Source organism: Choloepus didactylus, chromosome 7, assembly GCF_015220235.1.
Source record: "Choloepus didactylus isolate mChoDid1 chromosome 7, mChoDid1.pri, whole genome shotgun sequence".
NCBI lineage: Eukaryota > Metazoa > Chordata > Mammalia > Pilosa > Megalonychidae > Choloepus > Choloepus didactylus.
Genome location: NC_051313.1, coordinates 4,656,967 through 4,675,787, shown reverse-complemented (window position 1 = coordinate 4,675,787; position 18,821 = coordinate 4,656,967). Strand labels below are relative to the sequence as shown.

The 18,821-nt window shown below is 53.6% G+C and overlaps 1 protein-coding gene and 1 long non-coding RNA gene across 7 annotated transcripts in view; one reads left to right on the top strand and one right to left on the bottom strand.

Moving 5' to 3' along the window:
* Positions 1 to 18,821, top strand: part of AIG1 (androgen induced 1) — a 231,146-nt gene that overhangs the window by 123,417 nt on the left and 88,908 nt on the right. The gene's annotated exons all lie outside the window — the stretch shown is intronic.
* On the bottom strand, positions 14,795 to 17,790 carry LOC119540277. The gene is made up of 3 exons (XR_005218067.1): positions 17,719 to 17,790; positions 16,971 to 17,113; positions 14,795 to 15,001 (listed from the first exon to the last, which is right to left on the bottom strand). It is a non-coding gene; the product is annotated as an uncharacterized LOC119540277 (long non-coding RNA).

Genomic DNA, 18,821 nt, shown 5'->3' with positions numbered 1-18,821 from the left:
ATGTGCAAGGATGGCAAAGCAGAAAGAAGGAGCGGGGGTCTCTGATGGCATAGCGGGGGGTTGCCATCTTAACCTTGGTTGGACAAGTTCTGGACATCTTTCCATGAGAGAGGAACAGATTTATACCCTATGACAATGGTCAGTGAAGTCTTTCTGTAAAACAGTTTAGGCTTTGTGGACAGAGTGTCTGTCTCTGTTATAGCACAGAAGCAGCACAGACAATCCATAACAAATGAGTGACTGTGTTCAGATGAAATGTTAATTACAAAAACAGGTGGCTGGACTTGGCCCATGGCTGGGGTTTGCTGACCCCTGTTCTCAGGCACTGCTATTCTGAGCCTTTCTGATGTGAGCAGCCAAACTTAACCCTAACTAAAACGTCGCTCAGTGAGATGAATCTTTTGATTTGGAAGAGAGATTTGCTTCACTTTTAATTTTTTATTTCCTTCAGTAAACTGTTTCTCCCTTAGCCTGATTTGAATTATACAGAGTTCTGACAGCCCTGTTTCCAGACTTTTTAAATTATTAAGACCAGCTGAATTGGATCCAGGGTTTCTCTAAGTTTCCCTCGGTTCCCACTGTGTTCTGTTTGGAGGATTCCAGCAGAATATAAGTGGGTTGGTCGTCAGGTGCATGGACCAAGAGAGTGGAAGACGAAAGTCAAGGCTGGTGAGAACTGAAAGAAGAACCTTCCAAGAGCCCCTCACATGAGTCTGACTGAACCGCAGAACTCTCAGGCCGACCCACCGCCGCTCACTGGACTCCGTTTCAGGGGAATTGGACGAGCCAAGCTGACATGTAGCAGCTGGTCAGGAGCTGGCCTTGAAGATTCTTTTCAGCGAGGACGTTGCCTGATGCTTTAAGGCTGTCTGGGCCTTCCTGGTTTAGCGTGTCGTGTAAAAGCAGAACAAGATGGTGGAGAGTGAGGGTAGGGTGCTGGTTGAAGCTGTTAAGTACCCTAGAAAAGGCCATGCTCTTTTAATTCACTCCTGTGGGTGCAGACCTATTGTGGGTGGGACCTTTTGTTTAGGTTATTTCAATTGAGATGTGACACACCCCGCCTCATTCAGGGTGGGTCTTAATCTTCTTGCTGGAGTACTTTATAAGAGGATAAAGCACATTCAGAAGCTGAGAGATGAAATTCAGAGAAGCTCAAGGAAAAAGCCCCATAGAGGCTGAGAGAGGGAGCCGCTGAAGCCAGAAGCCGAAAGCAATGACTCCTAGGAGAGAAGGACCAGCGGACGCCGGCCATGTGCCTTCCCGCGTGACAGAGGAGCCCCGGATGCTGGCGGCCTGTCTTCAGGGTCCAGGTATTGTCCTGTTGATGCCTTGAGGTGGACATTTTTATGGTGTAAGAACTGTAAATCCCCACTGTAAAAGCCAACCCGTTCTGGTATGTTGCATTCTGGCAGCTTTAACAAACCAAAACAGATAGCAAGTTGATTTCCCCACATGCACCACTCCCGCCAACTGGTGTAGCACTACAGGGCTCTGCACTGAGAAGGTTCTGTGTCAGGCTGGGCTCCCCGACCAGTGCCTGCCCTGGGTGGGGTCCCAGCGGGGGACGCACTCAAGGGACGTTAAAGCTAGACGGCAGCCCCAGCTTAAACACCCTCTGGAGGCCCATGCTTCACAGATGGCAACACCAGGACTTGGAGATGTGAAATGCTTCGTGCAAGTTACACAGCTAATTAGTGGTAAGACCCTAAGTAGAAGTCAGGTGCTTGGCTCAGCATGTAATACTGCCCAGATTTGAAGATGATATTAGTTTTTATACTTTTCACTGATTTTTCCTCCTTTCTCTCTAATATGGAGACCAAGCCAGCTTGCTGGTGAGCTCCTTTCTTGCTGCCCATGGCCAAGCTTCTCGAGCTCTCAGGTTCCTGGTATTCTACAAGTCTGATCCTCCAGGAGCTGTTGAATTCTATAAGCCCCTGATCACCTTCCAATAATTTCTCCGTAGTTGTTGTGCTGATGATGGTCAGAATCAGTCAAGAACTATGACTGATACAGAAATTGATCCAGAGTGTGTGTTTCCAGAAAGACTTCCAGGGAAATACAGGAATAGGGCATTGATTATCTAACCTAGATTACACAGAAGGCAAAGGAAGTCCCATTTCATGTCCAGAATGCCCAAGAGTCTTCATCGCAGGCGCAGGACCCTGCTCATATTTTTCCGTTCTTTTCTCCATCTGTTCCTTTGTGTGTAGGATTTCAGCTGTCCTGTCCTCCAGTTCATGAATCTTTTCTTCTGCCTCTTCAAATCTGCTGTTGCATGTCTCCATTGTGTTTTTCATCTCTTGTGTTGTGCCTTTCACTCCCGTAAGTTCTGCTGATTTTTTTATCAAACTTTCAAGTTCTTACTTATGTTTGAACTGGTGTCTTCTTTATATCCTTCATCTCTTTTGCCATATCTTCCCTCAACTCATTGATTTGATTTTTGAATTGATTTAGGAGATTTGTTTTATTAATAATTAGTTGTTTCAATTCCTGTATCTCAGTTGAAGTGCAAGTTTGTTCCTTTGGGCCATATTTGCATTTTTCCTAATGTGATTCATACCTTTTTGTTGTCTAGGCATCTGGTTTCCTTGGTTACCCCAATCAGATTTTCCCAGAACAGATGGGCCCAGGTCTGAGAAGGAAGGTGTATTCCGTATCAGGTTTCCCTTAGGGTGAGATCCTGCAGGTTGTCAGACTTTCCTGTGAGGCCTCTAGACTCTGTGCTTTTTCTTTCCTGCCCAGCAGGTGGCACTTGTCAGCCCACAGCTCCCCACTGGTGTAAAGAGGTGCAGTGCATTCAATTCTCAACAGACTCTGTCCTGGCCAGGGGACTGAGAGTGTCAGGAGGCAAGCTTAAGCTGTTTCTGTTTTTTTCTCCCCCCAGGCCCTGGGGTCTGAATTCTCCAAGGGAGGGCAGGCACTAGATCTGGGCCCCACCTCCTTCCTCTTAGGGAAGATACACCCCTTAGGGAGTTATCTTCTACACTTGAATTCCTCCTTTGTCTCTCTGACTCTGCTAACTCCACCCTTGCCTGGGTCACTGCTGACAACTGAAAATGCCTGAGGCTTTCTGTAATGAGCTGCTTGGAATGAAAGAGAAAAAAAAAAAAACAGGAAAAAGAGAGAAAGTCCCTTTTCGGAGTCCGTCCCCTACCCCAGTTTCACCGGTCAACCAGTGTTGGTGCCCAGTTCTCTATGCCCCTTTCCTTGGGACACAGCCATTTTCCAGTATTCTGAACTCAACTGTCTCCGAAGTCTCTGTTTTTATTTTTTTTAATGCATTTTTTTTCCATCAGTCCCACCTCCTTTCTACCAGGAGGAACCTCCAGTTCCTTTCCTGTTTGCCCTGGGTTTATCTGTGCTTCTAGCTTGTATTCAGTAGTCCAGATTGTTAATTAAAGCTGCAATTGGAGTGAGTTACTTTCCCTTGCTCCAGGGAACCAGCTTCTTTTTTGCAGAGGGAAGTGTTTCAGCTCAGCCAGGTGTGCCGGTGGGGGAGGGGCACCAGCTCCACAGTTTGGGGAGCTTTACTTACAGTTCTATGCTGCGATCTCAGCCATTCCACCCATTCCAGACTGTGTACGATGTGTGTTCAGGCACGGATGTCCCCCAACAGTTGTTCAGACTATTTATTTACTGGTTGCTCCTGACTATTTGCTAGTTGCTCCAGAGGACTAACTAAATTCCACACCTCTCTATGCTGCCATCTGGCCCCACCTCTCAGCTTTGCCTCTTGAGAGCTTTTTGGATGAAGCTGCACCACAGCCTCTAGGCCGGGATGGGGACTGGCTCCAAAGACACTTCCCATCATCTGAATCCTGTGTGGCTCATAATTTGTGTCAGGATCCACAGTTTGGGATCTGTTCCACACAAGGAATGGAGGAAATGTGACAACAGCGAACACATTGTTGGGTCTGTGAGCCAGGAGCTGCTGTGTGCTCCTCTCGGGCTGTCGCCTTCACAGAGAAGAGCGTGTGCTGGCTGTCCCTAGCCCGTTGTCTCATCCTGGCCGGATGTCCTGTCTCCTTCCACACTATCACCAATTAGGAGCTGTCACCCATGTAGAGGCCTTAGCCTAGCACTTGGCATAGCGTTGGCACTCCAGGATTGCCAGCTAATATCAAAGCCATGTTTCTTCCTTGATTCTGACCAGAGCTACTATTTGGGGATCTGGACTTTCAGTGAAGCATGTGTTTTCTGGTCCACATCAACACACCATACGATGGAGGACAGAGCATAGATGGAAGGAGTCTATAGGTGTGCCATTAAACAGACGACAGTGTCCTGAGGGGGCTCCTGAGAGCCTCCATGGCCTCACCTGTGCAGGAGAGATGTGAGCCCCTTTCACCCTGCACCCCCTCTCCAGATAGTTCATCAGCAACGTGTGCATTTCAGCTTCATAAGGATTGCGGCTAGACCTCTGCACCTGCACACGCTGCTGGGGACCCAGGTCACTCTGATGGAAGATGCCCCCTGGCACGGAGGAGAAACGGCCCCCGAGCTCCCTGCTGCCTGCGCCCCCAGCGCTCCCGCACGTAGGCGAGGCCACGGGGACTCCCGAGCCGCGGGGTTAGGAGTCCAGGGCGAACATGGCCTCAAGTGCACCATTGGGAGAGCGGCTTTGCCTCTGGTTCTTTAACCAGCTCGTGAAGGTCTGCGCTGCGTGGGGGGCGGTGGGTTGAGGTGGGAGATGTTCGGCCCCTGCAGTCAGGAGCCTGCAAGCCCCTCCAGCCCTGGCTCCACCCTGCCGGGTCCCCAGATGGATGACCTTGACCTTCCCTGGGCCTGGGTCTCTCAGCTGTCACACAGCAGAGGGGGGTAAAAGTTCTCCCAATTCTAAAGTTCTCTAACTAGGGCATTTATATGAGAACAATTCTCATAGGGAACCCACGGGCAGAAAAGCGTTTCCTCTCTCCTTTCTCCCATCTCTGCCAAGTATAATGAAAGTGGGTGCAGAAAAGAAATCTGCCGTGAAAAGGTTCATTGAGGCTTTTCCTGACAGACAGAGTGGCTGGTGTTTCTGCTGGCTGCCGACGCGCACTGCAAGTCGCAATCTGGAGAAAGTTCCGAGGCCGCTGCAAGCCTTCCGGCTGGATTTGTATACACCCTCCCATCTTAGTCTGCAGCTCATCCCTAACAACTGACAAAATATTTACTTTGCTTGGTACAGAAAAGGGTAACATTTTCCAAAATATTAGGCTGTGTTGGATTCAGAACACAGACAATGAGGCAAAAAGTTGGACCTCACTTTGGAGCCAAGTCGTTGAATCATTTTCCAGAGTGCCACGGGAGCAGAGCCTCGGGCAGTGTTTGTGGGCCACGGGAATTCTGGAAAAGGCAGGGGCCAGTGGTGTCGCACACACCCTCCTGGGTGGACAGCTGTTCTCAAAGTGGGGTCCCTGGACCACACCTGGGAGCCCATGGGAGACGCAGGGTCTCACAGCCGCCCCGGACCCACTGAGTCAGAAGCTCCCGCAGCAGGGCCCGGCAGTCTGCATGGCAACGATTCCTCCAGTGATCCTGATGTGGCAGAAGTTCTAGAACCGCTGGTGGGAGGCCCGCGAAGGCCAGAGGCACTCGCTGCCTTTGGATTGAAAGCGGGAAGCAACAGCACAACTAGAACTTAAGTTCTCACTGATAAATTAGGTTTTTCTTAATGTACATTGGGGTGTTAATTTTTGAAATGCTCTTTCTTCCCTTTCTACCTCCCTCCTCCCCTCCCAAACTCACATGTCAGGACCTCGGTGCCTGAATGATATTTGGCTGTCTTTTAGGATGGTAAAAACACTGCAATTTTTTGTTAACATCCTTGTATGTCACTAATGATTTTAATAAAAATGAATTACATTAAAAAAAACCCTCTCATCTCATTTGAAGTCCCTATTGGGATAGAAAATTAAGTGGACAAAAATGAGATGACTGCACTCTGTTGATATTTGTTGTTCAATTAATTCACCTTACTTTTAACTTAATAGCTTAAGACATGAACTGTGATTTCTTTAAAATTAAATTATTGGCAGTGACTCTAGTTGAAAGCTTGAATTAAAAAAAATATATATAGGCTATCATTATAATGACCATGTTGCTTCCATCCTAAATCACAACTGATTTCTGGGGAGACTTCAAGAAGCCCCCCGGCCGCCCTCCCAGCCTCTCTGCCCCTTCACCCACCTGTGCTCCCTGCGGCCCGTGCCCTGCAACTCCCCACCTGGCGATGTCCACGTCGGCCAGTCCCAGGGTTCCGACTCATGAAGCTCCCGAGGCTGCAGCTGCAGGCCCAGCCTCCCCCAGTTTCCAGCCAGCGGCTGCCACCGCCCGGGTGCCCTAGCAGCCCTTCGAGCAGCAGAGCCGGTGAAACCCGGCAGCTCTGCCCCGCGCCCCTCCGCCCACCCCTGCCTCTCCTGGGGCTGGGCCCTGAGCCGGACCACCTGGGCCCGGCAGGGGGTCTTGCTGCCTACCCCCCACCCCACCCCCAGCATCTCCGGCCACCATGAAGCCCCAGTCTGGGGCCGGCACGCCCTGGCCCCCTTGCCCCCACCACACAGGGCTCAGAGCCCCAGTTCCTTCGCGTGGGAACTGGGGAGCCTGGCACACCTCAGGGCTGTTGAGGAGTAACAAAAACGTGAGCCCTACGGGATTGTCCAAACCAGAAGGGCATGAGCGAGGAAGGGGCTGTGGTTAATAATCTCCCAAGACAAAGGGACCCTGCAGGCAGGTGCGCCCCTTCACCTGGGTTCCTTGAGGAGCGCGGAGCAGGTCCTCAGCCGACACCAGCACCCCGCTCCCCTCCTGTGGCTGTGTGCGTCTTCGGGGGACGTGGAACCCCCTTCTTCTCACTTCCGCTGCCCCCGTGCTTCCCCCTTCCCCGTCACCCAGACGGCAGCTGTGGTCTCCGACCGGGACCCCGTGTCCCCTCCAAGATGTCCTAGGCGTCGTCACCCAGCTGGTCTCCCACCCTCGGCTGCGGCCCCTTAACCGCCCCCACAGCCCCCTTAGGAAAGGTGGGACCCCTGCACGGCGTGGAAAGGGCCCCTGTTGGGGGCTGCCCTCCTTGCCCACACTCAGCACCGCCCCTGCCCTGCGCCCTCACAGAGCTCTGGGTGAGCTGGCCTGCGCCTGGGCTGGGGGTCCCGGACTCCGCACTGCTGCCCTGGCCCCATCTCCGCCCCGGGATCCCGCTGTGCCCTTGGGGCTGGCCTGTGGCAGCCTCTGAGAAGACCTGGGTCTGCCCAGCAGGAAACTGCCCCTTCCCCGAGTCCCCCGACAGCGCCCCGCTGTCCGAGAGCAAGTGGGGGGTGTGTGTGGGGACAGCACCTCAGGAAGCGCTGGCCGAGGGGGTGGATGGCTGAACGCGGGTCCCTGTGCCCTCCAGTAGCTTCCGCAGGTAGCCAAGGGTCCCCAAAATAACAGAGCAAGGTCCCCCGTTTATTTGGGTTCCTGTAAGAACTCTGAAAATCATACTCTTTACACAGGGTGCCACTTACCTGATAAGATGGGTGTCAATTTACAGTGACACTGTGTGTTCTAGGAAAGAAAACGATACTCCTTTCAATGGTGCCTTGTGGAAAGAGATGGATGAAAAGTTTATGTCGTGCACATCACTTGTGAATCAGCAGAAGCATCCTGAGTGGTCACCCCCCCCACCGTCCTTCCTTCTGTCTGTCCCCCCTGCCCCATCCACCCCACACCACCAGGGCTGTGCCTCCAGCAGATTATTTATTGTAGAAAATGTATTCATTTGCTTTATAATGAAAAGTAAATTTGCATAGGTAGGTTGATGTGCATTTTTATACAAGCACATAAAAATCCCGCTCACTACAGGAGGAAGATATATTAATACCGTGTGACTTGACGGCTTGTGTGTCCTTTGATTTTGTAGCTTGTAACCTGCTGTTTGCAATGAGAGGCTTTCTGTAACTTGTTTTAATTTAGAATACAATTTAATTTAGAGCAATTGAGACTTTGGCTGCATTTGGATACCTGTGCTGTATGTAGAATTAGTACTTTATTTTTATTTTTAAGAGATAAAACATTTAGGTGGGGAGGGAAGTAGGGTCAGTTTCCCAAATTGCATTTTTTATGTTAAAAATAAAGTCAGTGAGAGTGAAGGCTCTGAAATGACCTCCGCTCTTCCTTGCACCTTCACATGGGCACATCAACTTGATTTGTCTAAAGGAGCAGAATATTCGACACCAAAAAAAAAAGAAAAAAAGTTGGTCAAAGAGGCAAATGTTGCACATATGGGTAGAGAAAGCCAGCCATCTGCTCGCAGCTCAGGCTTTGGAAAATACTGAGAATCAGTCTCCTTGACTTCCTCTCCCCAAACTCTAAAATGCATCCAATAACTTTTTCCTTTTTGCTTTTTCCTTGAATCTGTACCAATCTGAGAGGCAAACTTTTATGTGTATTTTAAGGTGAAGTGGCTGTACTGTTTCTTCTGGTGTATTTGTTTGGGTCAGTAAGATGTGGATTTTTTTTAAGAATACTTCTATCATAAATTGCAGGTTTTGTCAAGTTGGTTTTATTAGTATTTTATTTTGCTCAAAAACCCCCTTTCGGGGATGCTCCATTGGAGCAGGATCCTCGGCTGCTGCTGGAGGCCCCGGGTGGCAGTGACCTCTGACCTTGCCCGTCTCAGGGTCTGCCCTCCCTGGCCTTGGTCTTGGCCTCTTGCTGGACGCGCAGCTGCCCTTGGACCTGCCCTCCTGTCCTTAGACACATGGTCCCAGAGCCCGTTCTGCCTCACTCTCCAACCCCAGGGATCTTTTCTTTGCATTAAATAATTGCTCAGCTAATTCCATGAACTGCGGTGAATATTCTCACCCAAGGCTGTTATCTCAATATGGGTTTTTGGAAATGAAAATGTAGACAGTTAACTTTTGTTGGGTGTGCAACACTTAGATTCAGAACCAGCATGGTTCTGTGAACACTGCTTGGAGACTGCTCAACCTTGGTGGCCTCTGGTGAGTGGACGGAGTTACGGAGGCAGCCGTCCCCACCCCAGCGGGGACCGGATGACTGCACAGGCGGCCAGCATCCCGAGGAAGGAGGAGGCCGGCCATGGGCTTGGCTGTCTGAGCTCCTGCCCCTGTGATGAAGACGCTTGAGCAAAGACCTGGGGCTTCTCGGAGCTGGGAAGGGGCCCCAGAAGGAAGATGGTGACCGGCGGTCAGTTATCGGCCCATCCACAAGTGCCCTCTCGGGCCTGCCCTTCCTGGGGGCTGGGATACCTGCAGAGGAGTCAGTGAGACAGGACCGGGCATGGCCGCGGCTGGGAGCGTCCAGGTGCCAGCACCCACCGACCCCCGGCCGGCAGGAGCAGGGCGTGGAGACAGCAGCACGACCCGCCGCTGGAAGCTGCAGCGAGAGGAAGTCCTAAAGGTCCTACCCAGGACCCGGCAAATTCCAAACTCCCCTCCAGGAGAAGGTGAACCCAAAAGAGGAAACAAAAGTACAGGCTTGCTTTTGGAGCCTAAACTAGCTCTGCAAAACACAGAAATTGCATCCTCTCATGGAATTTTTTTTCCACGTGGAGAACCCTAGCAGGGTGTTTCAGGGTTTCTTTAGCAGCATCAGTGACTGGGTTGCAGAGGGGTAAGGGTCGGCAGGTGCAGGGGCCAGGATGAGCCCGACTTCCGGAAGAGCAGGTGCGTGCGGCTCGGCGTCCTTCCCGGCCACTGCCTCCGGTTCTGTCGGTCACCAGCTTCTGTGACTCCTCTGGGTCCAGCCCTCTTCCCCTTTAGTGATTTCCCAACACTTTTAAGCAGCAAAAAAACGTTCTTCAAACTGCATCTTATATTCAAAGCTGACAAAAGTGCAGGTGCTCCAAATGAGGCGGGTGCTGCCTTGGTTTGCCAGGGCTGCTGTGACAAACGGTGCAGGACCGGGTGGCCTAAACGAGAGGAGCTCCTTGTCCCGCGGTTCCGAGACCGGGGGTCCGACACATGGTCCCCTGGCGCCCGGAGCCCTGGCACCGACGCCCCGTGGAGAGCGCTCTGCTCTTCTGTCCCTCAGGCCCCTCCCGTGTCCAGCATCTCGTGCACATCAGGACTCCGTCCCTCGGCCTCAGTGGGTGACCGCAATGGGGGACCCTCAAAGGTTCGCACCGAGGACTGGGGTTCAGGACTTGACTGCGTCTTTATGGGGGATGTGATTCAGTTCCCTGCAGGGGGTTTGTGCCCCCAACCCAGCCCCAGGGCCTCATCGCCTCTGCAGAACCCCACGTTCTGTGTTTTGTCCCCTGGCTCTGCCTCCCAGCTCAGGCTCCCTTGTCTCCTCTTCCTTGCGACCTCGTGGGACCCCGCTGGGCCCCCAAGAAGGAACTGAGTAGGTCCACTTAGTCTTCCTATTCCTGAGTGAAGCTCCCGCCCCGTATCTGTCGTGTGTCTGCGGAGGGGTGGGCTCGGGTGCTGCAGCGGGCGCGGAGGGCTGCCCTTCCCCGGAGCTGGGCAGGGGTGGCCGTTGGGAAGGCATGTGGGGGCGAGCACAGGCCCCCGCGTCTGGCCCGTGGCGGTGGCAGAGCTCGTCCCTGGCAGCAAGACGGGGGAGACGAGGGCGGCCGAGGCCCCCGGGAGCCGCCGCGGCCAGTGCAGAGCCAGGAGAGCCCCGGGCAGTGGGGAGGAGGCCAGCAGCCGTGGGGCCCCCAACACAGGGAGAGGGACCCCGGCTGGGACTCGGGGGCTGTTGGGAGTCCAGAACCCAGGAAGGAAGTGCCTGTCACCAAGGCGATGGGTCAGTCCCCGGGTGGGCGTGGTCTGGGAGACACCTGCCTCCGAATAGGTGTGGAGCTGGCTTTCCGAAGCGTGTTCTTTCCATTTTCAAGACGTGCAGTGCAAAGTGCAAACCCACTCCCTCGTTGAGAGTTCAGCTCTGACTCCCACAGAAGTTTCTTTTGTGGCCTCACGAGTGGACATGGGGAAGGGAGCCTGGCCCAGGCCTGTGGGCAGTGGGGGTCTCAGCCTGAGCCATTGGGGTAGCCGTGTGCTCCCACCCCAGGAAGGCCAGTGCTGTCCCAGGGCCTCCCGCAGGGGCAGGGCCCCATCGAGCCTCCTCATGGCCTGCGAGAAGGCAGCTCTGCTCCCTGCAGTTTGCACAAAGGATTTGGGCCCGTCTGCACTTGTGGCTCGGATCTGAAGACCGTGACCCCGAGAAAGGAGTGGCTGAAGGAATCAGGTTCTAACTCCAGCTCAGCCGCAGCTCCCTGCGTGATCACGTTCCACTGGCCCCCCTCCCAGTTCCTCCAGCACTGGAGCTGCCCGTGTCAGGGATCCCCACCCAGCACCCCCATGCCTGGCTGTCAGTTCTCCTCTGCCCCTCCCGGGCCCTGTCACAAACACACGTGTAGCCTGCTGGGAAGTGGAGAAAGTGTTTTATCATCATGTACATTTTCACATTGGCGATCTCATGCTTGAAACCCCCCCCCAGAGCCTGTCGTCGGTCACTCGGCCACAGGTGCTGTGTGGATGGGGCGGCTGCTCGGCCTCTGGATGGTGCATCTCACCCGGGCTGGGCCCTGGGACGTTGACAGCCTCTTCTTTTGGAAAACACCAGCACAGGGGCCTCCCTCACAGGGAATCAGAGCAACACCACGTGCTGGTGTTTCTTAATCCTGTGACAGTTCCACAGCTCGGAGTTGGACTCCCAGGAAAATGGCCTTTGGCTGCAGTCGAGGAGAACTTCACTGGTTTGCTGGAACAGGGCAGCTGCTGCTGGAGAACAGCAGGCCGACAGCCTCCAGATGGGCGCCGGCCCACGCACGCCCCTCGACTGGCACTCGGCTCCGCCGCCGGCCTGTCCCCTCCCTCCTTTGAGCACAGGGTAGTGGAAGGTCACCCGCGATGGTCCCTGCTGGCCTGAGGTCCTGTAACCTCCTAACACTCGCGACTCCCCAGGGGCAGAGTGGACGCTCCTCGTGACGCGGGAGGTGATGAGGGGCAGACTGAGGAGGGATTTTACTACTCATGTATTTATTTTACTGTGCATTAACAAAAATGTAAATATAAATGTGAAAGTGAAAGTATAACATATAAGGGAATATATTAATTATTATGTAGCAACAAGTGCATTAAGAATAATATGAATATATCAAAACATGAATATTATTGCTTAAGATAATGCTAAGAAAAATAAGCGAGTCAACATCAAGTCCATTTTAAAAATGCCAGGTGAACGACAGCGCAGGCTGCTGTCAGCGGCGGCAAAGCCCGCGTTGCGCCTGAGGATGGTGAGGGGGTGATGGAAACAGAAATATTCCCAAGGGGAGCGAGTCGGCAGCACAGCCGGTAGAAAGTGTGAGTCCCAAATGCGAACCTATTAAACCAGACAGGAGAAATGATGTCAATAGTACATTTTAACTCAACAGATCCCAAATCTTGCCATTGTAATAGGTAATGCATATTTAAAATTATGAATGAGATGCTTTACGTTCTTTATTTGGTCCTGCACCTTCCAGTGTGCATTTTCCGCTGGCTGTGTATGTCACTTGGACTCACAGCATTTCAGGTCCACAGTAACCACCGACAGCCAGTGGCTGCTGCTCCAGCGACGGAGCACATGCCTGGAATGGGAAATGATCCGCGAGCTCTTGACACGCGTGGGCGTGCGGTGGCCGGCGGGAGGTGACGCGGTGCAGCCGGAGCGTGGCCACCAAGGCCTCCGACGCCAGAAGGCAGCCTGCCCTTCCTCGTGAAGGCGCTCGGAGGCTTTGGCGCCTTTGAAAGATCTTGTTAGCTCAAGTCGGGTTTTGCAGGATGAGGTGGGCACCTGTGAAGGACGGGTGGGGCCGAGGGGATCTCAGTCTGCTGCGTTTCTGTCCTATAAACTTTGTCGCTGAGTGGGCTCCTCTTCTCAGTTTTCAGTATTTGGTGAGTCTGTGTCTTTCTGGGCCTTTGTGAGAATGTTGGTGGTGAGGAGAGGAACTAAAGGATATGCGGTTGTAAGAGAGGAAACGCCGGGGCATGGGAACCTCAGCCTCAGGCCGGGCCCTGGTCGCAGCTCTAGCAGCCGGCCCTGCCCTGGCTGCACTCACTCGCACGGCATCCACCATCGAGTGCAGGAACACATCCGAGGGGAGACTCCACCCTGGACACCTCTGCCGGGAGGCTCCTGCCCCTAAATTCCAGATGGTACATACTTCCTTTGATGCAAAACATTCCAGGGGTCTGCTCTAGATTCCAGGCATCTGCTCTAAAAAGGTGGGTGACATATTTCACCCCCTAACTGACTGTCTCTGGGCTCTTCACTTCCCTCTGCCTTCGCTGCAGAGGACCATCTTTGGGGGTCCCTGGTTTACTGGGGACTGCCTGTTAATGAGGGTGCTTTTCCTTCCCAGTCCTTCTGTCATTTTGTTCCACGGCTCCATTTCAGCCCCACTGGTTTCTGAGCTAGGATACAGCACATCAGCACATTTTAGGGGGACCTGGGAGGAGGGAGGAGGAAACGAGCATGAGGACTTCACATGGCCATCTCCCCAGCCGTCTGCTGGCCTGTCTGTCCTTCCGTGGCTCTGGGAGCCTGTGCTGACCCACCCAGCAGTAGGTGGACTGTGCAGGAGCGGCCAACGAGCTGGGGTCGGGTGCAGAGTGAGACACTGCCCCATGGAGGGTGCCCACGAGGCTGTTGTTTGTCCGCACTCCAGGCCCCGGTGACCTGCTTGTCCCAGACTGCAGCTGAAGCCCTAGGGGAGCCCACTGCCACCCTTGGGTGTGCACCACAGGGCTGACTCTTCCTGCCCGGCAGTCCATTCTCAGACCTGAAATTTCTTAAATCTGAAAAGCTAACATTTCTTAAATCTGGAAACCAAGCCCTGGGATGACATGGCCGTGGGTGACAGGTTTATTCTGCTCACATCAGAGCCCAGGAAATTAGGGAAGGACTGTGGTTTGATAAGCCAAAGAGGAAGGGCAGATGTGGGCCTTGGTCAGGAGCTGGGGAGCTGCCTCGATTTCCCGTTCTGGATGGGAATCACTGCTACTTCTTCTCGAGGACTCAGTTTACCGAGCAGGCAAACTATCAGGAAAAGCTTCCTTTCTCTCTTTCTTTAAAAAGTCCACCTGTATTTCGAATTAGGTGCTGCTGGGAAGCCGGCAAGGACCTGCCTGCCTGGTGTCCATCCTTGAACGGTAAGCAGTGATGTTCTGGAAACTACCAAGACACCCCCAAATCCCACCTCTGTCTAGGTTGGGGGGCAGGAGATGGAGTCACCCTGAGAAGATAAACCTGGGGCTGGAAAATTAGACTTTTCTAAGCAAACTACTTCCTCTTATGGTCTCCTCAGCACCTGTGAGCTCATAAGAAAAAAGTGGTTCTGGTGCTCCTTGTCGATCACCTGCTTTCAAGGGTGGATTGAAGTAGGGAAGGAGAGGACTCCCCCGGGGGTCCCCAAAGAAAGAGGAACCCTCTGGGCCCCCCTCCCCCACTGGCCTTTTCTGGTGCGCGGAGCATCGCTGGCCTTCCAAGAGCTCCTTCCCAAGAAAAGATGGAAATGCTTTGGGAGCTGGCTCGGAGTCGCTGCATTTATACGGGAAAAGTCAATTGTTGGAGAAATGAAGAAGGAAGGGAGCCAGGCCAGCCAGCGTCACCTCGCCGGGTGGGCCCTTTTGACCTGGACTTCCTGGGGGTTCTTTTGGAACGGGGGGAGGGTGGCTGCCTCTGACAGACCCGGACTGGAGCGCTTCTCTCGGGGAAGGGTGGATCTGGGTTAGAATCAGGCCTTAAACCAGCCCTATCGGCAATGCGTGGAGCAGCATATCAAATAAAGAACAGATCTAGACTCTAGGGAGAGACTTTACTCGGAAGAATTATTGCAAGGGGGAAAGTGGCGATTGCGTAGGGACACCTTGCTGATCACGAGGTCACAGGCCCCTCAAGAGTGGGGCAGGAGGGGTTTGGGCTGTAGAGACGAGGGATGAAAGGGTGATGTGATCACAGAGCAGAGCCGAGAATGTTTGATGATGAAACAGCCTCTTGTCTGGGAGGTGCCCGGAAAGCCCGGTGGTGGGGCCTGGAGGAAGGAGAGAAGCTTCACCAAGGTGGGTTAACGAGCATTTCCTTCCGTGATCAGTGGGGACCAGCAGCTCAGCAAAGATTGACTAAGTGGAAGGTCTGTGTCTGGCCTTGTCACAGATGCACGAGGGGCATCCAGGGGTCTTATCTAAGTCCCATGGGACTCGGGGGTCCTGGCAATGAGCCGTTTCCTGGAACACAACAGATGGGAGAATCTCGTAACTTTGGCTGTTCTCCAGGATCTCAGGGCTCCAGTAAAAACTAAACATCGCCAAGGAGAACCTGGGCCTTTAACTTAGAGAGGGGCCCCTTGCGGCTGGTGGGTGCAGCCTGTGACTCAGGAGCCCAAACCAGTGGGGAGGACAGGAAGAAATGAATTGGAATCAGGTGGTCTGTGAACGGGCGAAGGGGTTGTTCCCACTGAGCTCGGACGCAAATCCTCTTCTCCAAAAAATGTTCGAAAAGTGACCATTTCCCTGCGGCTGCGTGCATCCACCCCACGTTCCTCAGTCGCTGGTTGAGGGCCCAGGCTGTGTGCGAGGTCCTGGGACTCCCAGGTGGACCCGACCTGGAAGGTGAAATTCTATGGCAGAAGAGAGCGAGCAGGTGGCTACCTGCCACGGAAGGTGGCTAGATACGTTGGAGGCCCCTGCAAACCTGTGAAACAGGCTTCTCCTGCAGACTGGATGCTGTGAGGACCTTATTCCCCGCACAATATTTTTTTTCAAATAGAACTTAGCATGTGCTCTCATCTGTTCCAGGACTGTGGGTTCCTTTGGGAGCAGGCATTATGTGTTTCTACATTGGTGGAAGAAGAAAAGAATCTGGAATTTGTGTAGATACTTTTGCCCTTTGTTTTGCACGTCGCCATGCTTTGTAGGATGATGGCAGGGGAATGTATGGGAAATGCACAGATCTGCAGGATTTGGCTGACTTGAAGTTGAATCTGTGCGCGAGAGAGGAAGTCTATGAAATAAGCTCATTTTCTGCTCAGCGTCTCCCTGGCTTGTCTGCCTTCAGGCTGCCCATCCCACTGCCCTCTCCCTGGCCCAGTTTATTTTCTTGTCACTAATGAGCACAGAGCAAAGGGTGAGGTTTCACCCAACCGGGATATCTCGGCTGATTTAATCCTGGAAGCCTCTGTCGGCCTTTCAGGCTGCGCCAGGACCCAGGGTGATGCGTTCGGCTGCTGTCCCTGTGGGCGACCTTCTGCCATCTGGGCCCACTCGGCCTGGGGTGCAGGGCTCTGCGTGCGTGTGCAGGTGCCTGCTGGGACCCACGTCCCTGGCTTATGCCATCTGTTGTAGAATGTCCTTCTGGGGAGCTGGAAGTTGTCACACCTCCCCTCTCTGGTGTCCCCCCATGGGTGCCCGGTGTGACCATCACTTCCTGGGACCATGACCCTACCCAAGGATGGCTGGGACCCCACTCTGGGTCAAGCTGCCAGGAACACAGGAGGATGCTCTTTGCACTTCACAGAGCTCCACGCCACGCTCCTGCCCCCTCTCGAGCGAGGTGGCTCTCGATGGGACTGGAGAGAGGCGCGGCCGCGCTGGCAGCTGTGGGGTTCCGTTGCTACAGCCTCGAGCACAGTCGGCTCCAGGCCTCAGCGTCACCGAGCCATCTGCTTAGTTTCTCCCATCTCCAAACTGTAAGCAGAATGCGCTGCTTCAGCCAAACCCCCCGTCCCCCACCTGAGCCACATTTGCATCAATCAACCTGCAGGAAACTGCTGGGCTGGAGCTGCACCCCTTTCCCGTATCCCTTGAAGGAAGTGTGCTTCCACCAGTGGCATAAGCAGTGTAGACACAGACGGTGGAGGAGCCCACGTGTGTTGAGTTCTTTCTGCATGCCAGGCTCAGGGCTGCATGTTTTATGTCCGTGATTCCATTTCTGGAAGGAGGTGCCACTGCTATTCCTGCTTTTGTATATCAGGCCATTGGGGTCTGACGGGTTAAATCACTTACCCCTGAGCCTGCTGCCAGCAGTGGTGAAATCTAAACCTCACCCCCATGGCCCGGCTCCCGAGGGCAGGAGTTCAGCCTGGTTGCATGCTCCCGTCTCTTCATGCTTTGAAGTTCGATGTCTCTGGCTGATACATCCCTCAAAGCTTAAATAGAGCATCACACACCCATTAGCAGTTGCCATTTATTCATCCATCTGACAGCTATTTATTGAGCACCTACTGTGTGCAAGCCCTGTGTTGGGCCCTGAGGACGCAGTAAGAAGTCTTGTTTCTTGGAGCGTATACTGTAGTTGGGGCTGCACTTATTCATTTAACAAAACTTTATAGGGAACCTATGGTTGCAGGCACTGTGCTGGGTGTGGGGGCTGTGAGGTCAGATAAGATACTATGCCTGAGCCACTATATGCACTGTAAGCTCATGGATAAACTTCCCAGGAGACTGGGAATCTCCGAAGTCGGCCAATAAGGGTCAATATTTACTGCTTAAGTCCTGGCCAAATCACTGAACTTCTCTCTCCCTTGATTTCTCATTTGTTGGACTGACAGCTCCAGAAAAATGATTTCTACACACTCAGCTTTGAAGGAAGGCTAGAGTTTAGCAATGTGGGGAGAGAGAAAAGAACTAAGTCTAGATTCATGAGAGAAGAAGGGAAAAGAACTTCAAAAAGTATATCAGTAAGAAAGCTTTGCACTGCAAGTAACTGAAAACATGACCAATCCCTTAAAAAATTAAGAGTTTGTTTTCTTACCTAAGAGGAAATCAAAGGGTGGGCATTGCTGGTGTTAATCCAGTGCTCAACGGTGCCTTCTCGGACCCAGCCCGCCCGTCCTCTGGTACACCAGTCTTCAGTGCATTGGCCTTTGTCCCCAGAGTTATTGCCTCATAGTTACAAGATGGTCCTGTTCCCAGAATGATTTCCTCTTGACAGTGTTCCAAGCAGAACGGAAGGCAAAGGAGCAAACACCCTTCTTCCGAGTGGCACTGTTGCCTTCCTGCTGTCCTTCTGGAAGGGACCCCTCCCCCGGCAGCCGCCCCCCATCCTGTTGGCTGGAACTGGTCCTGTCAAGCCCCAGCTGGTCCTCAGTCGCCCTGTGGACCCCGAGGAGGCTCTGCTTTCTCCGAGGTCACGGGACCTCCCTCCTCCAGCTACAACATCTGGGTGTGAGTTGCAGGGGAGAAAATACACAGGCAGGCAGTGGTGTCTCCCCCAGAGCGCTAGACCTGGTTGTCAGCAGGAGAAGCTGGGACACTTGGAGAAACTGTTCTGAGCAGGAGCACCCAGCGGGTGAATGCCGGGAGAGTCAGATCCGGAGCAGAGGCTTGGTTACCCCGGGCGACCTTATGCGGCCAGAGGAAGTTATCATAGAAGGGAAGAGGGGCTGAGACCCAAGTGGACGCCCGTGGCCTGCAATGGCCCGCGTGGAAGCCCATGGCCCACGTGGAAACCCGTGGCCACCTGGATGCTGATGGCCTGCGTGGATGCCTGTGGCCTGCGATGGCCCATGTGGACACCTGTGGTCCAAGTGGACACCCATGGCCCACATGGACACTGATGGCCCGCATAGATGCCCGTGGCCCACGTGGACACTGATGGCCCACGTGGATGCCCGTAGCCCACATGGACACCCGTGGCCTGCAATGGCCCGCATAGTCACTTGTGGCCCGCGTGGATGCCCGTAGCCCACGTGGACACCAGTGGCCCACGTGGATGCCAGTGGCCTGCGTGGATGCCTGTGGCCCACATGGAAGCCCGTGGCCCGCTTGAACTTGGAGAGGAGAGGACCAGGAATGGGGAATCACATTGGCTGATTACAACTGCCCCTCAATCTCTGTCATGGGTTGAAACATGTC